Here is a 14,696-nt window from a genome sequence, read left to right on the forward strand (position 1 = left end):
GAAGGGCTGTTTTTAATAGCTATATCAAGTGGAATGGATAAATAAAGTAGGTAACATGCCATGATGTGGTGAAACACGTGCATTTAGAGAACTTACTGTAGGCAGAGGTCATATAGTAGAATGTTACTTATCTTTGAGGCATCATCTGTCATCATCTCTTTGTTTGAGAAGATACAAAATACAGGCAGTGCAAAAAAAAAAAAAAAAATTGCTCTTAAATGATGCAAACATTCCTGTTCAGCAAGGTTGAATATAATCAGAAAAACCAGCATTGCCAAATGCTGTGAAACATTAATAGCCAGTGTTTCATAAACAGAGCTCCATTCTAGACTTAGTCTTTAAATGTAGCTGAAAAATCTCACTAAGTACGATGGAAGTAGAGTAGGTGCAAGTTGCTAAAAGCAACACAGCAACATGATCTGATTTACTTCAATTTTAACAACATAAATACTTTAAAAGTCCCTTATTTTGAAAGCTAAGGTTATGCTTCTTATGGTAAGCACTGGCCACGGATAATGAGCTTTCATTCACAGCTGCAAAGTAGCCTGGTAGGAGGGACGTTCCTAGCAATCTGATGAGACTGTTGACAAAGATCAGCACAGATATATTTTCTTTTGCTGTACCCAAGGTGCTTATAAGTTTCTGTTTTGTTACTGCAAAAATCAAGCAGCCCCCTGGCATCAGACCGAAGCTTGTTTGCTCTATACCACTGGTTTAAAAGTGATCGAGTCCTTCACGCATTAAAAGGATTTGGCACAGATTCAAGCAATGAAAACTTGTCCAAGATGTTTAATCTCTCCAGGTACAAGAGGTCAGTCAGTAACAAGAGTCTCATTAAGTGTACTCCAGAGTCATAGTAGAAAAATGACCTTTCCAGTTTGGCAGATGTTTAAATGTAATAGACAGACAGGAAATAAGATAATCATACCCTCAAGAGTCTTGCAACTGCTGACACTTTCATTCCGAAGCTGGAGTAATTTTGAAAGGTAGGCATATTTGGCAAGATAGACTTCGAGAAGCAGATGAAACTAAAGATACAAGAAACAGCATTGCTGGGTGGGAGTGGTTTTAAGAAATCCTTTATTTCTTCTAGCTGCCTTCTTTTTCACATCACTTTTCAGCTATTGACTTACTACTCTTGGAGCGGGCCCAGAGGAGGGCCACTAAGATGATCAGAGGGCTGGAGCACCTCTCCTATGAGGAAATGTTAAGGGAACTGGGCTTGTTTAGTTTGGAGAAGAGAAGGCTCTGGGGAGACCTCACTGTGGCCTTCCAGTACTTGAAGGGAGAGTAAAAACAGGAAGGGGAGCGGCTGTTTACAAGGGTGGACAGTGATAGGATAAGGGGGAATGGTTTTAAACTGAGACAGGGGAGGTTTAGGTTGGATATTAGGAAGAAGTTTTTCCACACAAAGAGCGGTGACACACTGGAACAGGTTGCCCAAGGAGGTTGTGGATGCCCCATTCCTGGAGACATTCAAGGCCAGGCTGGATGTGGCTCTGGGCAGCCTGGTCTGGTGGTTGGCGACCCTGCACATAGCAGGGGGTTGAAACTGGATGATCTTTGTGGTCCTTTTCAACCCAGGCCATTCTGTGATGATACTCCTGAAGCCAGCATAAAGAAAAAAACAAAGAGTTTTATTCAGTAAGCTCCCAAATACTTCCTAAAAGCCTCCTGTTGTGATACAAGCAGAACAACAGAATATTAATGAATGTGGGAGCAAGTAAGGATCTCTTTTTGTACAGCTACAACTCTACTACTACAAAGATGTGACAGAAGATCAGTTACTGCCAAGCTAAAACCAGCCTGGTGTGTTTTATACTATTGTGTGGTACCGACCAATAATCCTCCAACTTCCTCATATGCCTATTTATCTTCAGGATTGTATTTAACAACAGATCTAGGTTGACTATAATGATTTAGCAGCTTTTTGCCAGTGTGTCTATAAACATCTCACATTATGAGGACCTGCTCATGACTGGACTCCGGGGTGTTATCAATTTGCAAGTACAACAGAAGCCCAGCAGATGAAGTTCAACCAGAAAAAAAAAAAAGAAGTCCAAAATAAAAAAAATAATTATGTTTTCTTTTTTTACTTAAAGCAAATTTTCTAACTTCATGATTCTTAGAAAATGACTGTAAGAAACCTCTCAAATAGTGAGGTTTTTGCCTTATTGTCCAGAGGTATAAAAATAAAGACAGTAATCAAGAACCAATTCACTTCACTTATGAAACAGTTGTGGCCTTCCCTTGAAAACTGACTACTGGTTAGTTTATCAATCAGAAATTTTGAAGTCATCAAGTCCAACAGAGTAGTTCTTGCTTCATATGCAGGCAGCAATGTCAAATGCTAATGAGAAAATACTTGTTCTAATTCCAGGAAGTTCTGTGGGGACCCTGATCCCTGAAAAAGGTACAAATTTTCTTTGTTAGGGGCACGTGTTTCCACACATTAAATATGAAATCTAACTAGAAGATTGGTTTTTTTTCCCCTCATGAACAAAATAAGAACTCCAAAAGTAGCAAACATGCTCTAAAGTTAGAACTCTGAGAAAAGAGTCATTGGGTATATCTGTCAGTTACAAGAAAGTACAGAAATTATTTTTAGAAAAGCCCTTATTTTACACAGCATTATTTACTTAAAAAAAAAAGCAAAAAAAAAAAGAAGCTGTTTGACATGGTTTAGTTTTTTAAATCATTCCAATGGTGAAACTTGAGAAAATAAGTTAATTGTTTACAGATCATTATCACATAGTACTTGTTAGGACTGATAGTAGAAGACAAAGAAATTCTGTTGACCATGTCCTTAAAGGCAAGGACCATAATTCAAAGCCAGCAGAATGATGCACAAAGTGGTTTTGATTCCCCATTTTGTTGTTTTCATTACATTTGAATGTGAAGAGTGAAATCTTCCCCCAGTGAAGACGACAGAGTCACAGGGAGATTCTCTGGCTTATGGCAACTCCGCAGGCAATCAAACCATTCCTTCCCTCTTCATTGTGCAAGATGCTGTGACAACTGCCTCACGCTCCCCACACCAAGCCTTTGCAAAGCCCTTTATAGGATACACAGAGAAGAAATAATATTCACAAGAAGACTTCTCTCAGCTAGCAAGCACCTTAGACAACACTTGCACAAAGCTGGAGTCAGGGCAAGTGTTAACATCTTCCCCAAAGAGTCCTGATGCTCAGACTTCAACCTTTTCTTCTTACTAGTCTCTCTTGATACTGCTATATGTATGCTGTTGTAGCAGTTGCAAGCTTCTGAAACTACCTTACTTTTTGTTCTAGCATTTCATCAAGAACAAACATAACCAAAACAGTATTTCAGGCCTGATGATTGTTGATCATCCCACAACAAGTTGTGCTCAGCAGAACCATAACATATTTCATACAAAATCTGGTTTCATTTTTTAAACAAAATTAAGCATATATGTGATGGGAGGTGCCAGCCATGGACCAGGTCTTGGAGCCCTTGTGGGAGAGAAATTCCATGGTAGTTGAACAGAAAATAAAATGTGCCTTTTGTGGATGTGGTTGGTAACAAGAAGGGTCAAGCTAGTTAGTAAAACTCTGCATGACTCAAGTGGCATTACAAGCAGAAAGACCCTTGCCCACAATATCGTGTGGATTCTTGGCCTGTGGTTGACCGGCTGCAGATTATTTGTGTAAGCAACAATCAAATAGCATCACACGTTTTAAACATGCAGCAACAACTCCTTATATAATCTATATTTTGGAAGATTCCTGCACCCCTTTCTCTATCGTCTGTCCCATCTCTGACATTCAACAAGCATGAATTTGTCTCTCACATCCGCATGGAGCCTAAGTAGTGTGAAACTTCTGCAACTTTTGATACTGGGTATCTGCCCTGTAGTTCAAGGATTTGACTAAAGATGGCCAGACTTCAGAAGCAACAAAAAAGGTTCCCTTCATTTATTTATTTATTTTGCATTTCAAAGGGAATTCTAATATTTTTCATTTCCTGCCCCCAGAGGAATATGGCCTACTGAGCCATAATTCCATTTTAGTAGCTCATCCTATTTCCAATAGCAGCATTTCTTCTCTAGTAAAATTTATACTGAAGTAAAAAATTATCTAAATGTACCATATTTTAAATAATTTCAATTATGATACTGTCACTTTCTATAATGGATGGTACTTCAGAAAAAACAATAGTCCATCACTGAAGCAATGTTAAGAAATTAGTTATTAGTGATTGGGTGAAAAATCGAGTACTTTTCCTATGATTTACTAAGTTGGAGACAAGGTTTTTCATATAAAAAGTAAAATTTCACTAATAAATCTCTAAACACAGCTTTTAGACATGTGCTCTATACTTTCATTAATACACTTTTTTTAGATTGGTTGAGTCTCTTTCTGTTTTGTAATTAACTTATCAAGGAGTAATAGTCTAATTTGAAAAAGCTGACTGGATGACAGAAATACTATTAGTTTTAAATTGAAAATATTTCAGCATTGGCCAAGATTAGATTTCCTTAAATTATCCTTTAAAAACATTGATTTCTAATACCGTATTTCCTTTTTCCAATAAAATAGAAATATGTGTTCAGAGGAAGCTGTTTTTAAGGAGACACTGCTGAAAAACAAAGCCATTCCAGTAATAGTAATCCCTCTCCAATGAGCAGCCAAAAAGATAGTTTCCATTTAATGCTACAAGTTTGGTGGGTAGTCTTTTTTTTTTTTAATTATCTATCAGACAGGGACTCTTAAATCAAATGTTCAGCAATATTTGTATAAATGAAGAACACTCAAGTTCTCTACCTTGACGTAACCAGGACATTCTAATAACTTTATACAGATTAACTGTCCCTCCAATTAGGGCCTGATAAAAACAGATAGCATACTGTTTATCAAGAGTCATATAGGAGTTGGTTACACGCACAGCATATGACCAATGCCATATGAATAATACCACTTGTATATTTCAGTGCTATTATCAAGGTAATATGGAGGTAAATGTAACATTTGAAATATCTTTTACCCGTGCTAACCTCATACCATGTGGTTAATATTAGAAGTCTCACTTAAGCCATTTATTCTATTTGGAAATTAGAAGTTAAAATGTAGCTGAGCAGACCAAAGATCCTCAAAATTTAGTTCCCTCTTCATGAGCACTCCCAAATATGCCATTGTGGAGAAAAGCTCATTAGACATAAAAACTGATATTTTCCAAGGCATATCCTTTAGCTCTCAGTATTCTCAAGCTGGAGAACTCTTCCTAGACCACTGTACAATAGCCTTCAATGGACTTGTCTCCCAGATCTCTTTGATTCCTTTTTTAACTCATCACATATTTATTAGCCTAAGAGAATGTGTATTCTTCATTCAATTCTACATTATGGGAAAAATAAATTCCCTTTGTTTCAAACTTGCCATATGAGAATTTTATAGATTCCTACTCAGTTCTGCTCACTGTCTGCCTTTCCCTATACCAGTCATCATCTTCAAAGATCTCTTTCATAGTGTCCCCTCCGTTATCCTTTCTTCAAACAAACAAACAAAAAAAAGTGTTAGCCTGGTAGTAACATTAGTTTAGAAACCATCATTCTGTTTTGAAAAGTTAGGATTTTCTAAAATTAACCTGATTCTGTCAGGTTTTTTTTTCCCCTCATGCAACTTACTCATGGGGTCCTTCTACAACATTTCACAGTCGGTTTTTTATTTTAGTATCCTAAAGAACTCAGTATTATTACTGAAGCTCATGGCCTTGTTCTTCACCTTTTTGACATCACTTAGTAATAAAATAACAACATGGATCCCCAGCGAAATTGTAGCAAATCCCTGTTGTGAAGAAAAACAAACAACAACAAAATAACCCTGATATATTTCTTCATTGTTTTTTAGCTTTTAAACAATTACTGACCTGCAGAAGATTTCGTCTTATACTTCATCATCATTTCTCTTACCGCCATCAACACAATTTTCTATAAGCCTTTACTGTTGGACCCAAACAAAACTCCTTTGGAAATCAAACTGGATCACTTTCAACTCCTTGCTCACCTTCATACATTCATTATAAAGAACTCTAATAGGTTTAAGTAGTACAATTTCCCTCTGAAAAAGCCATATTGACTTTTCTTATTATACCCACTTACTGTATACACCAGTTTCAGTTTTGGTAGCAGTTTTACTTCATGCTCTTCATACAGAAATCAGATACACTGACTTATGCTTACCAAACACATGGCAAAGCCTTAAAAAAAATCCCAGACTGTCCACTTTCAAACATTCTCTTACTTATGCGAACTCAAGTGGTACACCACAAAAAGCAAGAGGGGACTTTTGTATCTTAGCTGGAATTCAAAATAGATACTGTTAAGTCCAGGAAATTTGCACAGCTCAAATCAAATTTTTATCAGTTTGTTCTAGTACCTTTTTTAGTGAGAAATTTTACCAGTTAAATATAATGCTGCTGAAGAGATAGACAACTTTACCTCCTACCCCAAGTTTTTTCTGAGACTGACTCTCCTAGAATTGTGCAAATAGGGAGGTGATCTGATTAAGCTAAAAACCTACCCTATCCAAAAGCATCTGTTTTTGCCAAAGAACACCTCTGTGAGGGAGCTGACACAGGTGAGCATGTAAACATAGGACCACTGGTGCTGCTGGCTACAGCTAACACAGAAGAAGGGTACAGCAAAATAGACTGAGGTCAGCCTAGGCTAATTGCAAAACTGCATCCTGATACTTCAGCTGGAGGTAGTTTCCTGTCATTATAGTTTTAGTCATTTTTGTGCATTAGGGAATTCCAAAGAAACCCACACCAGTGTAAGATTTAGTGGTCTTGCTGAGAAAGGAGATAGAGTGATGATCTACAAGAGTGCTGGATGCCTCCCTGAACAGCACTGCTGTGTAAACAAAAAAAAAGTATTTCTTTGCTCTCACAGGCACGAAAGAAATATACTTTGTCAACAGCTGAGAAAAGTGGGAATGATGTCCATTCATCTACTCAGTTGAACAGGATTAGACAAGACTCTATGAAAAGGATTTTTTTTTTTTTGCATCTTCCTGAATTCTTTAGGTAGAAATTAAATCCACCTTAGCAGAGCTTCCAAGGGTTGCATGGATACTGAGAACAGGCAATCAAATAAAAGTTTCATTCTACTATTTTAACATTCCTGTAATTTTGGTTATAAAAACAACTCTTTCCACATAAGAATTCTGCCTATATATGGGCTGTCTATTGTATTTTGTTCATTGGCCTGGGACTATCTGTAAATAGCAGTTCACCTCACATTTGCTCAGGCATGCATATACATACCTAACCTTTATAATACACGTATGCATACATTGCATACATATGTACTTCTTAATTATATAGAAGTTAGATGTAGCATACATCATCCAGATGAAAGAGCGCCGCAGATCATCTTAAATACCAACTAACATGCAGTATGACTATAATAGAGTCCCAGATTGCTCTTCAGGCTGAGCTATTTCTGTGTCAAATAGGGATGTTAATATAAGTCAGGCACTTCATACAGTACAGATAGAATTTGGGCTATGATTTGTGGGCCTGCAGGATGCTGGAAAGCTATAGTTCAGCAGAAAGAAGGTTGATGAGAAAGCTCATCTTTATCATCAGATCTACTTCCAGTTATGGCGCTAAGTCAGTAAAGCACTGAACAGTGTGGGACTATGTCACGAGTAAATATTTAATTTCTGTACCCTGCCCTGTTATTCCCATGCTACATCCAGAAATCTGTATTATGATTTTTATCCCTAAGAAATGCTGGGGCCTGAGATAGTCCCTGAATCTAAATTGACCTATAGATAAGCCTCACAACCTAACAACATATAGTATAGTGTTAATTGTACATACAAGATGCTGTTTATCCATATTTTGCCATGGCAGGAAGTGTATGCATATTCTGGTGTTTATCTACAGAAGCTCTGTAGATAAACTGCTTCTTGTGCAGTAACAATGGTCAAACAATATCTTCCCTGATCACAAGAAAACTTTGCTGTAATGTTTCTTACCTGACTAAGCATGTATGCATGAGCCCGAGCAGTTAGTCTTGCCAAAGAGGCCTGTGGTGCACCAAAATAGATAGCACAACTTCCTTGACTTCTCCTTGAGCCCTGGCCAGGTTTTTGGGGAAAAACCAACAGGAGAAAGAGGAAACCAGATAATCCACCCGGCTGTTACAAACATTTGTTTATCCAATAGTATAAAAGTTGGACCTGCTTGCAGCGTCTTTGGAGACCTCACCTACAGGGTGGATGCACCAACTTCCCAACTGCCAAGACAGGTTCTCCAGATCCTTGCTGTAACTGAGGCTTCTCAGTGACTGCAGATCTGGATGATGGTAACGCATTAGGGCAATTGGTGATGTAAATTTCTTAATCACTACCGCTAACCTCATGTAGTAACGATCAGATGCATTACCTCGCTCATTTTCTTTACTGTTAAGCTTATCTTCTGACTGTAGGCACTGCTTTATTTTTTTGTATTATTTTGAAATAGACAGTAAAATAAGCTTATCCCTTTTGTTGGTGTCTGTGTCCTTCCCACTGACCCCGTTAATTGGTAAAACACCCCAGTGCGGGAAGAAGAGTGCTCCTGAGCTGGGGGAAAAAAGGACAGATATTTCTCAAATTCCTATGAGGCCTGGGATTTTCAAATAATTTGCTAGGAGGGAATGCACACAATCTGCTTTCCTAGTTTTATTGATGCTTTTTCATCTTTAAATATAATGTTAAACTTGTTTTAATTGTGAAAAGATATTCAACAGTTATACTTGAAAAAAATCTTGCGTTTTTGGGGAGGGGGAGGGTAAACTTGGACTTTTGTGATGGTACAGCCAGATGGCATCTTTAAAGAATCTGGTGAGATTACGCAGCTTAGAAAAATCGATTAGTTTAAGTATCTAAAAGAATACACTGTAGCTGAGATTTTGAAACTACATTCTCCTGATATCCCAGCATTTCTGCAGTGAAGGTTGGTCCAATTTGTAGTCTTTTGGTGGTGGTCCGGTTAAACGCTGAAGTCTTGAAACTGGTTTGACAAAGGAGGTAAAATGAGGGACCCCGTGGCAATTTGAGAGAAGGAAAAACATTTTGTGGATACAATCCTGAGTCACTGATGTCATATTTTCTTCTCAGGAAAATTTCACCAAAATAATCTAAAATGCCCCCTAAAAATCACGTGCTATGTTAAAATGAATACCGAATATTAAAATATTTGCATTTCTGTAATACCTAGGAAATCCAGACATGAATGATAAGCCAACTGTATAAGATGTTTCTCTTTCAAGATCAGTGAGAAGGAAAATATTTTGAAATGCAAGTTGAAACTCAGAAAGGAAAAGCAGTATGAAAGCATTGGCTGAGTAAAGATACAAAACAGCTTCCTTAAAAACTAGAAGACAGAGGAAAGGGCTAGGAAAACTTCAAACCAGTGAGATTTATTTTTCGCTCATAAAGCTATGAGATGGAAACCATCTAGTTAAGTTCCAATTGTTCAAGAAGACAGAATAATTTTGGGGATAATTCCCAGGAAGAATCAGCCACTTTTACATGAGTGGCTTGAGGAGACCAATCAAAGGTAACCCCTGAATAAAAGAGATGAGGTATAGTATCCTAAGTCAAGGAAGCTTACAGAGAAAACATAGAGCTGTGTTTTAATCATGATAGGAGATAGAGCATCATTATCGATAAGATGGAAAGGTCAGCTGGCCAAGACTTTGGCTGGGATAAGAAACACATCTGGAATAAAAAGAGAAATATTTAATTCCATCAGTTTACATCTAGTTAGTATTACTTCATTACTCATTAACATGAAGATGCATACATATAGCCTCTACATACACTCAAAAATAGGGAGATGAGGTTACTGCTTCCACCAGTTCTCTTCCCACTGATCCATGATCCTCACGTATACTACAGTCACTCTTTCCTGATGACCACTGCACTAGAAATCATACTTGAAGGGGAAAAGGCAGAAAAGGGGATAAGCATTTGTGGAAAGCGCACGCAGGAAATACCTACCATTTATTGATCCTTGGTTTAGAAACCAAGACAGGTTTGAAGTGACTTGAAAGACAGGCTGTGGCTTAAGTCAAGATAGGCTAACTACATGTATTAGTTACTACATGCAACACTGTAATGTGATGGAAAACACAGCAATAACAGCAGGGCAGCAGAGTTCCAGGCTGCAGCAAGCGAGGATAAACCCAAGTGCAGCAGCCATAGATACAAAAACAAAAGAAAAAAAGCTACTTACCTTCAGAAGGCCTCACATAGACAGGGATCTCCAACAAGACATCCTCACCTCCACTGCCAACCCTTAAATGAGGTCTGTGAGGGGGTGGATCCTGGCTCCACCCCTTCCTGGGACGACGTGCACCTGAGCTCCCCTGGGTTGGCCCTCCCTTCCACCAGGTGCTCAATCACTGTTTCAGACCGTGACTTAGCATTTCTGCTACACTGTGCAATAATCAGCTCTGCGTAATGGACTGTAGATATTCATTACCACTGCGAAAAAAAGTGATCAATAATGCAAAGAATGCCACAAAGTCACAGAAGAGTGGTTACCACTACTTCCACTTTCTTTGCTGACAGGACTGGTGGCTGTAAATAGGGAGTCAGGAAGAACAGGATGTTAAGTGTGAAGGCTACAGCTGTGCAAGCTTGGTCCCAACTATCCCTGAAGGTCCCCCACAGTCAGGTGACCCTGAAGGTAGCTTTGTGTTTCTTCTCTGTGTGCTGAGCTACATGAGTTTTATGAGACAGAGAGTACCTGCTTTACCGGTTGGTGGTCCACTCTGAAGTGCTGCTTGTTGATTAGTGTAGCAAATCACTGGGCAAATATTCTTCCATAAGGTTAGTTCTACTACTTCTACCAATTATGTTTTCTTCATAACACCTGCCAGATTGTGCTTTATCTGACCAAAGTCACATCCTCAAAACCTGCATAACAACAAAATGAAGGTCAATCTGTGGGCATCTGCCATCAGCTTGGCTACTTTGAGTGACATCAATTCAGTAGGCCAAGACAAGGCAGAAGCAGCTGAAGAGTGCAAGAGACATTGCCTGTATCTTGGAAGATAGAGCTTGTTGTTCTGGCCTAAATGACCCTTACCCACCTTCTGTCTCCTCTTTGCTTTGTAACAGGAGTTGCCCCTGGCATCCTGTTCTTTTAGGCAGAGAATAATTAGAAGCTACAGCAAAGCCATGAGGAGACTTTTTTTCCAGGCAGAGTTGAGTTGATAGTGGAAGACAGATATAAGGCGGGGGGGGAGGAGATGGCTGTGGGCTTTGGAAACAAACTACAAACTCCAAGAACTTGAGGAGCCACCCCTGGGGAGGAAAAGAGGGGGCAGACTGAGAGAAGAGAAGGACGCTGAGTTCAGACCCATGACACCTCTTTGGCTTTTCCCAGTCTCCTTTCCCATCCTTAAACGCGTCTCTCAGGCACATCACCAACACCCTCTGAGATTTCCCCTCCCATTCTCTGGAACCTGCTCCACTGCCACAAAAATTAAAAAAAAGGCATCTGCTGCCAAGGAGCTATAATTTGCAAATTCCTATCAGCATTCTCACCTGGATGCTTGCCCTAGGCCGTAGGTCTCAAGAACCTGAACCAAAGATAACTCTGAAACCAGAAACATCATTGTCTGACAGCTGTATCTGTTCGAACTGCAGAACCAAGTATATTGAAACTCTCATCATCTTTAGTAAACTTCATTCTCTCCTGCTAGCTACCTACAAGATTATAAGGGACTACAGACATCAGCATCTGCAGACCACAGCAGCTGAGCTGCTTTTAGTGCTTGTCTCTGTGTTACAGTACAGCTCACACATTACTTGTATTTTAGAAATACTACAGATAAAATAATTAGATAAGCAGATCTGCCATGCTAAGCAAACAGCACTGATACACTCCTCAGTTTCTCACACTATGCCATAATGGTACATCCCTGTTCCATCTCTGCATGCTTATTAATTTCTGCCTCTCTCCGTATCCTTCTGCCCTTCTCCTTAAGAATCCTCTTCTGTCTTCCAGTTATTGCAGTGTCCACTCCAATCTTCTATGCCATTAAGAACCCCTTCCCCAGAGTACTTCAAATAACCTCAAAATTGCCATGGAACAGCTCTAAGTTGTCATAACAAACAGAAAGTAAAAGTTAACAGGAGATTAAGTGTTCCACACTGGGCTGTTCAGCAATCACACAAAGGCAGAGACTCCACCACTGCTCTGTCTTCAACATTTGAATTTTGCCTAATCAACAGCATGTAACACAAGTTTATATACAATACTTCAGCTAGTTTGAAGTTCTTCACAAGATTTTCTAGCAACACACTTCTCTGCATACCCAACCAGCTTGTCTTACTGTCCATATTCCACCCACATCTACAACCTGTCCAACGTTTTACCATAGCTGATTTACTGGTAATTTAGTTTAAAGAGTAATATGTGCCCTTAGATCTCTGCAGCAGACTATGGCTTTTTCTTGGCTCTTCTTTTTTCTGAAGATGCCAGACTGAGTTTCATTCCCTTTTTGAGCAGCAGCTGCCCTGTCACCAGACAGTTCTTGCTTAAGAGTCCTTCTTGTTAAGTTGGAAGAAGTCATCCAAGATCCATGCAGATGACTAAGTAGGACTCCTGCAGTCTTAACTAGCATAGTCTTTAATATGTGTTACCTATCAGATATTGAATGCAGTGTATTAAAGCAGAGTACCATAATATTTGTAACAAAAACATGCCCATAAATACCTGTTTTCTCTGTTTTCCTTTTTTTGATGTGGGCACTTTGATAAGTTAAGATATTAAGGTTATTTTCTGCTCTAAGTCATCATTCTTGCCAGACAGCAGGAAAAGGGTACTTCTCCCTTCTACTACTGCATGCTTTGCTGTCTCATAAAATCTCCTTTAACTTATCTATCATAAATACTGTTATGTGTATTCATTATGGACTAGGTTTATGCAAATGAGTTATGATCTCCTTGGAAAAACAGAAACAAATCAAGACATCACTCAAATGCACAGACAATCCAGCACATATCTTAAACAAAGAAGTAGTGCTGGATTCCCCCCAAGGGTTTTTGCTCTGTGTAAGGACAAGTTAACCCAGTAGCTGCTTCAAGTTCTGTATTGCTCAGGACAGGAAGCCATGAGCAATCTTTCTTGCAGGTGCTGCTTCATGAATAGCTGACAATTCCACTTCAGCCCATAAATTTGATATGCACTTCCTCTGCATGCTGAAGTAAATAAATCGAAAAGCACCAAGTGACTTACAACTAGTGGCAGAAAAATTATTCAAAAGATGCAAAAGAAGATGTGGTAGAACACGTATACCAGAGCAAAGATGTACATTTTTATCACAGAAGTTAAAGAGAATCTAAGGATGTAGAAGAAAAGAGATTTTCCTCTTCCTGTCTACTCAGGAGTCAAACACAACTGTGGTTCTTGTGTCAAAATTATACTTTACCCCAAAACAGGAATTACATAGAAAATAGCAGAATTTAGCATTTTAAGCACTTGTAGAAATAAAAACATTCCCCTGCAAGCATGGCAGAGGGTAAACATCAGCTCTGAAGACCATGGAAAAAGCTATGCCATGATTCCACTCATGCCATTGAATGATATCTCTCATCCAGTAAATTATAAATGTCTGAGAGCTCTGCAAGTTTCATTTTGGTGGCAAGTGCTATACTGGCTGACCATCATGCAAGAGCTGGGCAATAACCGTCTCTGCTGGCTTACATTCTTGACTGGGAAAAGCTCTGTTTTGAACTCGTTAATCTCCGTGTATGCTAAAAATGCATCTGTCTCCATAGAGCCATTCCATGTAGGATTAGAACAGTGTCACAAATAAGGGAAGTATCTGCATATAAACAGGAATGGTTTTAAACTATAAGAGGGGAGATTTGGATTAGATATTAGGTGGAAATTTTTCAGGTGAGGCACTGGAACAGGTTGCCCAGAGAAACTGTAGATGCCCCATCCCTGGATGCATTTCAAGGCTAGGTTGGATAGGGCTCTGGGCAGTGGGTGCCAAATTGCCAACAGCAGGGGATTGGAACTGGATGGGTTTTAAGATCCCAAGCCATTCTATGATATGGCTGATATGCTCATAGGATAGAGAGGTGATGAGTGGCTTATGTGAGTTTGCTTTCTTGGTTGGAATGTGGTGCTTAAACCCAACAAAGATTATACTCTAGTAATAACAGATATATAGTCATACTACAGCATGTAGGTTTAATAGCAGAAATTTTAGGAAAGAATCTGTATTAGATGTTGAAATTTACTGTAACAATCATCTCTGGACTTACATTATATTTTAGCTATCAAGGGGGCTGTCCTTTGGGCCTTTGGGGAGAGAGAAGATGTTAAAGGTTTAAAAAATTTTAAAATTTAAAAACAATCTCTACCCTTTTTTGAAAACTATGCAGATTAATGACAACACTGACATGATAACACTGACATGATAACACTGACATGATAACACTGACATGATAACACTGACATGATAGGCTTAGTTCCAAATAAAGCAGAATTTTTCAAAACAGGCCAATTGTTAAGAAACAGATTTTGTTATATATGCTTAGATGTAGAATCATAGAATCACAAGTTGGAAAGGACCTCCAAGATCATCTAGTCCAACCATCCTCCTATTGTCATTGCTACCATAAGCCACTAAACCATATCTCGTAGCTCCTCATCTGGAC

General features: G+C 38.8%; 1 protein-coding gene across 9 annotated transcripts in view; it reads right to left on the bottom strand.

Annotated features, from left to right (window-relative positions):
* ARMC2 (armadillo repeat containing 2) overlaps positions 1-14,696 on the bottom strand; it is a 95,314-nt gene that overhangs the window by 73,599 nt on the left and 7,019 nt on the right. For 8 of the 9 annotated variants that reach the window (XM_046939605.1, XM_040698336.2, XM_040698339.2 and 5 more), the window contains exon 4: positions 10,765-10,934. The gene's annotated coding sequence lies outside the window, so the exon portion shown is untranslated. Of the gene's footprint in view, positions 1-10,764; positions 13,296-14,696 lie in introns of those variants that run through there. The other variant, XM_040698334.2, reaches the window with a different exon arrangement.

Source organism: Gallus gallus, chromosome 3 (assembly GCF_016699485.2).
Source record: "Gallus gallus isolate bGalGal1 chromosome 3, bGalGal1.mat.broiler.GRCg7b, whole genome shotgun sequence".
In the NCBI taxonomy this organism is placed as follows: Eukaryota; Metazoa; Chordata; class Aves; order Galliformes; family Phasianidae; genus Gallus; species Gallus gallus.